This window comes from Nelumbo lutea, chromosome 1 (genome assembly GCF_056320005.1).
Source record: "Nelumbo lutea isolate HS-2025 chromosome 1, American lotus-T2T, whole genome shotgun sequence".
Taxonomy (NCBI): domain Eukaryota; kingdom Viridiplantae; phylum Streptophyta; class Magnoliopsida; order Proteales; family Nelumbonaceae; genus Nelumbo; species Nelumbo lutea.
Window position 1 is genome coordinate 118,299,738 of NC_142684.1, and position 10,989 is coordinate 118,310,726.

The following is a 10,989-nucleotide window of genomic DNA, read 5'->3' on the forward strand; positions in this document are numbered from 1 at the left end:
ATTGAAAATATATTGATAATAAAAATAATACACAAGTATGTGAGTTATGTAGTGAGAAAACCCCTCACCTCCCCTCTTTCCTCTTTCTATTATATACGATAAATATATTTTCCCGCCTCCCCCACCAAAAAAAACAAAAAATTAGGACGTTTCAGAGTTTACATTTCAATTTCCATCAATGTCAATGTCTACCTAGGAGGAAATGGTATACATGTTGATCAGGTAAGGGCGCACAGTGGTTAAATTCATTTGAGAAGAAATTCCTTGAAGTAGGAATTTGCAAATAACCTTCAAATATCACGATATTGGCAATGTAGTCGATCCTTGTATGAAAGATTTAAAAGTATCTATCTAAGTGATATAACAGGTCTCATGGTTTAGTGGTCAGGACATTAGACTCAATCCGGTAACCCGAGTTCAAATCTCGATGGGACCTTCAGAATTTTATATTTCTTAAGCTTCGCATTTTTTTTTTTACCACATACAAGAAAAATAATCAGACATTAGATTTATTTGGGTAAACCATGAATAAGAGAATCCAATGGGAAAAAAAACCTTTTACAATTTACATTCCACGTACCAATAACAATGATCAAATACAGAAAAATCGATGCTCGCTTGAACCAAAAAAATCAAACTTTAGAAACAATACAAATATGGCACTGGCACAATACACATATGGCAGGATGGCATCTCTCTCTCTCAAGTCTCAACCCAGAATTGTTCAACTTAAGAACCACTGCCTCGTAGACATTTCCCTTGAGGGTTGCCAGCAACACACCTGAATGGTAGGAAGCGTTACGGCTATTGAAGCAGCCAAAGAATTGATTGGGATACCCCCAGTGCAAACCCTTAGATTGCAGGGGATCCAAATACAATGGAACAGGCATAAGAATGGAAAGCCCACAATATTATTGACAAAAAGAACAATCAATAACCCCAATCAGTACTAGTCCTGGCCATGTCTCTCTGTGTCTTGCACATCAACAGGTTCAGGGAAAATCTCTTTGGACTGCCTCTTGTGAAAAGATGAGTGGTCAAATCCATTACCTTGCCCACTCCCCTGAGAACCAGCCGTCCCGGACTGTTTTAAACCACTGATCCCTTCCCTGCTGTTGCTGCTTGGAGCGGCCACTATATCTGATGAGCTGTGACGCCAACTACCAAAAAAGACTGCACTCCATGATCCCCTGGATGATGTGGTTCTCAACCGTGCAGAGCCATAATTCTCTTCCCTCACCACTTTCAAAGGGCTCTCCAATGCTTTAAGGATGTACCTCATGAGGGGACGTTTGGAAGGCTTGGGATTAAGGCATGACCTAGCAACAATTGCCATAGCCCACACCTCCTCCAGCAGGTCTTCATCAACTATAAGAGACGGATCTACAATTTTTGTCACAAGTTCCTTCTCATATATACTAATGTAGGGCAGCGTATTTTCCAACCACTCCTTCATTGTGGCTTCATCAGATGCGCTGATGCCCAGCTTACCTGTTACTAGTTCAAGTAACACCTTCCCGAAGCAATAAACATCATAAGAACAGCTTGCTGAAGGTGAGCCTGCCCATTTCCAACCAAAAGAGGAATTAGGCATCAGTTCTAGTAGTTAAAAAGGAAAGTTTTCAGTGAAAAACCGATATTCTGAATATCCAAGATATGCACTTCCCAAATTTGATACCAAACTGAGATAAACAATGAGCACATACCCCAAGATTTGTTATAAAAAATACCAATAAAATAAAAGAATTGATATAAACAAGGTGACAGAATCAGCCTAGGGACGGAGTGCATATCCAAGATATGCACTCCCCAAATTTTATCCCACTTGTGAAACATGAAGCCACCTCTTTCTCTTTCCACCCGATCATATCCCACCCCAAAAACATTTGGGCAGTCGTTTCCTGAGGCATTTTCTCAGAAAACAGTGCTGCATAAGTATGCTGTTTTCTCAGATTTTCTATTTGGTACCATTGTTTTTGATGCCACAAGTGTTTTTCAATGCCATGTCAGCATACTGTTGCTAGCAACAGTAGAAAAACGGGAAAACACCAAAAGGGGTGTTTTCTCAGACCACACCTTTCCTGATTTCCATGGCATGGTCTGAGAACATTTTTCGGAAAAAAAAAAAAAAAAAACAGCTAACCAAACAGCAGTCGTTTTCCAAAAAAAAACAGATTTCTGATGTGGTGCTGATGTGGCACCATTTTCTGAGGAAACGGCATAGATGCCAACCACCTACTTGATCTGCTAGAAAATAAAACTATTAGCATAATGCAACTGATTGTAGGTCAATTAGATTGACAATAATGGGATGACACTCCATAAGGTATGGAAACCACCCAAAGTTGACTGTAATAGACCTCACCTTTTTTAATCATGGTTCAATAATCCATAACAAGAAAATGAGGAAGATATCACCCAAAGAATTAGAATAAGATGGCAAAATGGAGGGTGCACCTAAAGTCTTAATGTGATAGGAGAATACCATTACTCATTTACTTGGTGTAATGGTAAAATCTTGGGTTGGCAAGTGTGAGAACGTGTTGGCAAGTGTGAGAACGCAGGTTTGAGTCTGAGAACAGCCACTTAGTACACAAAAGGCCAAAGGTTGAGAGACCTTATCCAGTCTACCCCTCCCAAGACCAGATAGCTGGGACCAACATTGGGTAATGGCCTTTTTTAGTTGTAAGGCCAACAATGTTCGTTGGGTTTGACTCCGAGAAAATGCATTGACATTCTTATTTTCTACACTTGCTCAAAAAATAAAAAACAAAGCAGCTCTAAGGTCACTGACTTAATAACATTGCATGGAGTGGAATGTTGGACAATCAAGAAACAAAATGCCCAAAAAATGAGTGGAAGAAATGTGAATGTCATGATGGATGAGTGGGAACACTAGAAAGCAGAGTCAGAAATGAACTTATTCTAAGGAACCTAGGAGTATCTCCAATAGGTGATAAAATGAAGTAGACCAAGATTGTTTGGTCACATGCAGAGAAGACCAGTAAGAAGTGATCTGTTATAAGTTGAAAGGGCTAGAACAGCTAGGGGCAGATCAAAGTATTAATGGCTTGTTTGCTATTGGCTACAAGCAGCAGACTATGGATGGTCAAGATTCAGACTTTCAGGAGCAACATAGAACTTCATGGTAGAGCATGAAGGGCCATTCTTGGAGTCTGAGAGTGGGCACTTTGAGGAGAAAAACAAGGATGGGTCCCTATCCAGTCCACCACTCCTAAGACCCAAGATAGCTGGGATTGGCCTTTTTCCGCAAACAGTAGAGCATGAGATGGAGAGGTAAACAGAGTGGGCACTTTGTGGATTTGGATCCTCATAAAGATCCATATTCCCAAACAAATCAACTCCAAATCTAACAAGGATCCGATTGAAAATATGCATTGCATAAAGAGCCTGTCATACATGTATATTTCTCGCGAGTCCAACCTGAGTACATAAATGGATCAGATAGACTACGATTGAAACCCTAACCCAGATCTGTTTTCCCCATTCAAATGTGCATCTTGATTTGACTGGATCCTCTCCAGATCCAACCCATGTTATGAACTTACACCCCAATAAGCAGATGATGTGAAACATTAAGAAGTGTTTTAAAGGGAATTTAATTGTACAAACCTGAAAGGCCCTGATCAGAAGTCCTGCACATCAAGAACAGAATACTATTATTAGAAAAAAACAAAGAATGATATGATAACCTAAAAGCAATAAGATCTACATCAGGAAGCATATATAATTTAATACCAAAAAAAACATATATAATGTGGCAAGTAATTGAAATTCCAATAGGACATAACCTATAACTAACCATTGCATAGGACAAAATGAGACAAAGCATTCAGGTTTACAATAAATGGACATGGACCAGCAGTGCACATGCAACTTTGATATTTTTTGAAGTGAGAAATAAAAAAGTAGCATTTCCTATGGAAGTCATTCAATTTCTTTCAGTGAATGTAACACATCACAGAAAAATGTGGTGCACAAACACTCACATGGAGGTCTTCTGAATAGGTTATCTTTCTTTAACCACAGAAGAATGAAGTGGTCATTCTAGGTCATCTGGATTGGCCATGATTTCACTTCCTAGGTTTATGTCAGCTATATATTTATATATCACAATGTATTTGGACTTTCTCTAACTGATGCTATGAATTGATATTTCAAAATTTTGATTTAGTAAGCACGCATAAATAAAAATCTTTGTTAACCATGTAGTATGGTGCTATTAGGTTTTAACTTTCACAAGAATAGAGGCTGTTTAGGTAAACATGTTAAACTGAAGCAGAAGCACAAGCACAAGCATAGGAAAGTCTATTTTGGCCAACATTTTTCATTTTGAACACGCCGATATTCTATTATCATCAAAAATCTTATCAAATAGATGCAAGATCACAGAATTCATGATACAGGAGAATTACAATCAAAACACACAGTTTACGAGTCCATGATGATAATTGTTACTTTTTTTTTTATCAGAATGATAATTGATAATTGTTACATTGGCTCAGTTTGGAAAGAGTACAAATACAAATATGTACAGTACAAATACATAAAAAATAATACAAAATACAATGTTTTGTACTCTACATATTTGTATTTGTACTCCTTCCAAACTGAGCCATTGGAGTTTATATGAATAATATATTGCTTGAATTTTTAAATTGGAGTCCACTGGGTTTAGGATTTATTATTTCTGGGAGAAAGTAGCCTTACAAGTCGTTTCATTCCTAGAAGTTTATGTGAATGATATATTGGGTACAAAAATCTATTTTTATAAGGTGTATATATGCCTCTATCTAGTTATCATTTTCTCTTCTCTCAGTTCTAGTTATTCTCGTTATCTTCTTGGTTTCCTTGACCATCTTTCCCTTTAGGTTTTGTCTTCATTTGTTTCCAGAGTCCTGGCCCAAAATCTCAAACACCATTTTTTTTTTCGAAGAAGGCAAAGTATTGTATTGTATTGATAAGAAGCAAAAGTACATAAGCCCATGTATAATGAGGACCTATAAGATTGCTTTTAATTTCCTCTAAGTTAGAGACTTTATGGTAAAAAATGCGATGAGTTTTTTCCTTCCAAATTAATCAGAAGATAGCAGCCAGGAGGGTATTCCACAATAGTTTGCCCCTCCTGTTCAGACCCCTAGCTGACCAACCTTGCAGAAGCTGAAGCACAAATTCTGGAAAGCAAAGATGTAAACCAAAGTAGGAGATTGCCATTGCCCACAGCTGGTAAGAAAATTTGCAGTGAATGAAGAGGTGGTTTGTGCATTCTGGAACTTCATTACATAAAGAACAAAGAAGGCTAGACAGAGCCATTCCTTTTCTTATCAACCTGTCTACTGTTAGACACCTCCCATGGGCTGGCTGCTTTTAAACAAGAAAGGCAACCTTTAAGGGATGTGGGAGCACCAGATTTTGCCCCAAGGGCAAGCAAATTCTGATAAACCTGCAATAGGGATAAAGTTCCAAGAAGGATTTGATTGAGAAATCACCTGAAGTTTCCAAGGACCAAAATCTTTCATCTTCCAATTGAGGGTTAAGTTTTCTAGTCATCCATTCAGGCCCCATAGGCACAGGAAATTCTACAAGACCTGAAGTGTGTGCAACTTTATGGGGATTGAGGTTGTGCATATCTCTTAACTTCAAAAATCTAGTTGTGGAGGGAGACTCTAAAGTGATAATGGGATGACTAGGAAACATTCATGAGAGTGCATTTCAGTTCAGAAATGCTATAAAGGAAATAACATCTGCAAAAGGATTTAATAATTATCTGTTTTTTGGGTTTAAAAGATCAGCAAATTCATTGGTTGGCATGATGGCTAAACAAGGGGATTGAAGGGCTCAAACATTTCGGGGATATTTGTAAAAGAATCCTTAGTATAGAGATGAAAGGAATGGGTATATCGGTTACTTAGGTAACAAAAGCTAGCCTCTGTCTTAGGGTGCTTGTCACTTATAGCACACACTCGTTTTTTCAAGTCTCTCAACAAAATTTCAATAATTACCAATTAAAGAAAAAGTGTAGTGCAAAACGTTGATCAGAATGCAAATTAACAATGAAGAATACACAAAACCATAAGCACACATATAAGTTGTAATTGGATATCAAGAAAACAAAATTAAGGTAAATATCCACTCCATTGTAGAGGCCCACGATGCGTCTTACTTTAGATGTTAGAAATCTTTTGATGGATTGGGCTACTCGTAGTATTAAATATTGATACAAATGCAATTTAACAATGAGGAATATGAAACCACAAGCACATGCATATAAGTTGTAATTGGATATCAGCAAGAAAAAACATTTAGAATTGTCTCTGGCTGGCTGTAGCAGGGACTTGGGATTGATTCCACCTTCACCCAGGTTAGGGAGATATGGGAATTGGGACAGACTAACCTAACCCCATGGTGTAACCCCCACAAAGAAGGGGAAAAAAAAGTAAATCTCCAAAGGGAAGGCCCATGGTGTGTCTTATTGTGGGCTAGTATCCTTTTGATGGATTGGGCTATTGTTCTCAAGGATTTCAAATCTATACACATCTAATTCGTTAGGATAAATATTTTTGAAAGCAAGATAACAAACAATCCCTTTCACTATTATTTCAAATATGTAAACATGTTAGTGGGTCAGCATTAAATACAAATTATAAACACAGGTTTGTGACATCAAAACAAGCTTGGATTATAATTTCTTTAAAAAGGCCTTTGCCTCTACATAAATAGCTATTTTCTCTTTCACTTTTGAAGTTACTGAAGGTTAAGTATTGAATAAAGTTTGCTTCTGCACTCTTGGAGCCCTTGTATTTGAGGAGTCCTTTCTTAGTGGTGATGCCATTAATTCCTTCACTCTCTCTTTACCTTCACTTTCCTTTCTCTGGCTTTTACTTCCATTTCTGTGAAACCTCATCAAAGAAGCTGCAACTTTGGTAGGCAAGCAGCTTCATCAGGATGCATGCCTGCACCATATTCCTCCTTTTTCCAACATTCAGTTACAGTAAATCACCTCCAACCTCACATAAGGCTTTCCTCAAATTCAAGCACAAGTTCCAATATATAGCAATCCAAGTTTTGCTGACTGCTAATCTCATCCATGATAAGCAATATTATAAATTTACAGGAAACTGTTACTACCAACATTCTAATTATATTCATCCCTACTCATGATGTGTAGCCAGTATTCTGGAATAGCTCATGGCTTTGTTAACATTTAAAACAAATCTTTACTATACAACACTAAAACTTGCATTTGGTAAGTGAACTTGTGTCAGTGCAACAATCAACATATAGACCCAATTTTTTTCACTGACACCTTTCTGGTAGTGTGAAGAAAGACATAAGAAATTTCATGAAAAGAGGATAACAGAAACTTGGATAATGAAAAGATAAAAAAGATTCATCTTATGGTTTATGTGTGCACACTCACATTCAATCAAAACAATCTTGATGCCATGGCACAAAGCACCAATATAAATTTCAAGGCATGTCCAACAGTTCACACAATGAAGATGCTAAACTACATTTGCTTGGTGCATAGTGCTGCTTTAACATAATGCCATGCTCAAATGCAAAAGATTCCATTACACCATAACCATAACATGCATGATACACCAACTCACCAAGTTTGCAGATGAAGAAGCATGAGGACAACAAATGGGACATGGATGGGAACTAATTACAAATAAATTCTGGAATACCTGTGGACAAGAGGTGGACTACATTCATGATGTAGATAGGATAATCCCTCTGCAGTTCCTATTGCAATTTTCAGTCTGGTTATCCAGTCCAGAGATTGTAGATTGTCATCTTCAGAATTGGATTTCCTGAACAGAGAACTTGACAAGTCCCCATTGGGCATATACTTGTAAACCAGGAACTTCTCATTCTCATGCTCCAAACAATGTCCCAAGAGGGGGATCAACGTAGTGTGTGAAGTCCTAGCAAACAAATCCAACTCGACCATGTAGGAATCCTTTTTGAGTGACTGCACATCAACCCTCTTGATGACTACTGGAATTCCACCTTCAAGCATACCTTGGAAGAGATCCCCTGAGTGACCATGTTTGATTAAGTTTGAGTCACTAAAATCACCAGTGGCCCTGAGCAGCTGCTCATATGTAAATGCTTCTCCCAGATTTGAAAAGTTAACAGAGGCCCCAGCAGTTGGTGTATCACCTCCTGCAGGAATAGGTCCTACACCAATCCCTCTTTGAGCCACACCATCCCTCCCACAAGCGCGTAGGATCATGATTATCACAAACACCAAGAGCACAATAAAACCAAATCCCCCAAACACTCCTGCCAGTATGTATTTCAACCTCTTGTCACTCTTCTGTGGTTGCCCTGATACATTTCCTTCACCAAAGTTATCAAAACTCAATCCTTTGCTTGTATAGAATGAAACACAGTCCTCCGAACTCCTCTGATTGTGCACATTCTGAAGGCAATTGTCACCAAGGGACACATTAGCCCGACTAGCTGGAACTTGCCCTTGGAAATAATTATAGGACAAATCAACAAAACTGAATTTCCTAAGTAGGGAAGTCAGAGTTCCATAAAATCGATTGTGAGAAATGTTGAACACTGCGTTGGTGGCATTGACATTTGAGCTGAGGTTGGGAAGAATTCCAGTGAAGTTATTGTTGGATACGTCAAGAAAGCGCAGTTCTGGCCTTGACCACAACAAATCGGGAAGAAAACCAGAGAAATTGTTGTTATTCAGGGTTAAAAATTGGAGCGCAGTGAGTCTGGAGAATAAATTATCCGGTAATGTGCCAACTAAAAGATTATACCCAAGCACCATTCTCTGCAAACTCCTCAACCCTACCAAATCTGAAGGCAATGATCCAGACAAAGAATTCGCGCTAAGATCAAGGTCAACCAGTTGAGAAAGGTCACCAAGTTGTACGGGTATAGCAGAAGAGAGGCTATTGCTGGAAAGATTCAAAATTCGAAGCTTGGGGAGGGTCCCAAGGGCGGGAGGTATTGGCCCAGTGAGGAAATTCAAAGAAAGGTCAAGGAGGGTAAGATTGTCGAGAGCGGAGAAAGAGGAAGGAACGGAACCAGTGAATGAATTCTGCGAGAGATCAAGAACCAAAAGGCCCGATAACTGACCCAGAGTTGTGGGAATAATGCCGGTGAGCCTGTTGTCGGACAGATAGAGAGAGTTGAGGGTGGTTAAGTTTCCCAACGACACAGGAATAGAGCCGACGATGGAACAGGACCGGAGATCAAGCACTTGGAGTGCCCGGAAGCGTTGCCCAAACCAGTCGGGGATGGAGCCCGGGAGTGAGAAACCAGAGGAATTGAAAGTGGCCAAGAGTGTCAAGTTAGCGAGGCCATCGACGGAGAACTGAGGATTCTGACGACCAAGGCGGGTTCGTTTTAACCCCGATATGTTGATCCCGACGACCCGACCGTTTTGGCATTGAACGCCGAACCACGCCGAGCACGGGTCGGCTTTCTTCGGCCAGTCTTTGCTCCTCAGTCCTAATGACGATCGTAAGTCAAACAGGGCAGCCCGCTCGCTGCTGGAACTCAACGGCACCTGCTGCCCGAACGTTGACTGATAAAGTAAGAAGAGGATAGCAAGCTCTATTACAGTTCGAAGATTTGCCATGCCTATATAAGACCACTGGATGACGACGATGTTGATGAACGGCTCTGCATCTCCCTCTTCTTCATCTTTGATTCTTACTCATGCATCCCATTACTAGCTAGAGGCACATGTATCTGTGAATCTCTGAAAGAGCTTCAGGGTTTTGGGGACTCACCGCTAAACAGAAATGCAGCTTATTTTAATCTGTCCCCTCTCTCTCTCTTTCTCTGCTGAATCTATATTACCTTAAACCAGAGCGTCAATGCAGCAGTTGCGGCTCATCTTTGAGTGCAGATCCCAAGTACAAAGAACGAACTAGAGGAAGCTCCATTTTGATTCTCTTTTTTCCATTTCCCGAATTATGCCCGTCGCCCTACCTAATCAATCTATTTGATCTCTCTTTCTCTGTCTGTCTCTCTCGCTCTCTCTTTTTTTCTAGTGGTTGGTTGATGAAAGAGAAAGAGAATAGAAAAGCAAGAATAAAATAATTAATAATAATAAGTGAAGAGAGAGATTAAAAGGAGCACTGATTTATCTATCCAACATGCGTTCTCTTACACAGTTGCTCTTCTTGCTTACAGGATAGAAAAGAAGCGAATATGGGGCTCATTTAATCGACGCCATTAATGACTAAAAGCTGCTTCTTTTCAAGTCTTTCTAGCGTTGCCGGAGCTGCAAATCTTGTCTGGGGCAAACTTGCTGAGTCGAGGAGCGGCCGAACCAAGACATCACCACCGCATAGGTGGTTCGAATCGAAGGAGGTGGGTTGGTACTTGGTAGTTGGCACTGATAGGGTAGAGACAACGGCACCGATTCATTTACCAGCGTTGACCTCCGGTAATCCCGCTGAAGCGCCAAGCCAACTAAATCCAGAAGAGGCTGAACCGCACTCTACTAATACTCATTATTTCCCTTTCTGGGTGGAAACCTTTTCCCATTAGAATATCAGATGGGTTGCAGAGATAAAGAGGGGAAATCACACCTAATGAAAATCTCTCTCTGCCCGCTTCTGTATTTTGATTACTTGCTGGAGGTATGCATCAGGGATTCACTCAAATCAAATCAAAACAGCTTTCGATGTTTTTTTTTACTTTTTCTTTTCTTCAGAGAGGAAACAGAAAATTATTGCCATAAACTGTACTCAACTTACGATTTAAGAAAGTTACTTAAAAGTAAAAGGCCCCTGTCGATACTTGGCAAATCATTTTCCTAAATTACAAATTTGACCTCATCCATTAATCTAGAGATCTTTTGTGATTAATTATTTCAATCCTCCATAATTAATTGATTTTAAATAGCTGTTAATTATTGTTGGGCTTACGTTTCTGATCTGGTCAGGATAAATGGGTCGGTGGGTCCAACTCAGCTTCTATATA

The 10,989-nt window shown here is 39.5% G+C and overlaps 1 pseudogene across 1 annotated transcript; it reads right to left on the reverse strand.

The window, feature by feature from the left end:
- Positions 1-542: 542 nt before the first annotated feature.
- Positions 543-10,785, reverse strand: LOC148877053 (putative LRR receptor-like serine/threonine-protein kinase At2g16250 pseudogene; annotated as a pseudogene). The gene is made up of 3 exons (XR_016106969.1): positions 7,695-10,785; positions 3,634-3,848; positions 543-1,560 (listed from the first exon to the last, which is right to left on the reverse strand). The product of XR_016106969.1 is annotated as a putative LRR receptor-like serine/threonine-protein kinase At2g16250 pseudogene (transcript).
- Positions 10,786-10,989: the final 204 nt, after the last annotated feature.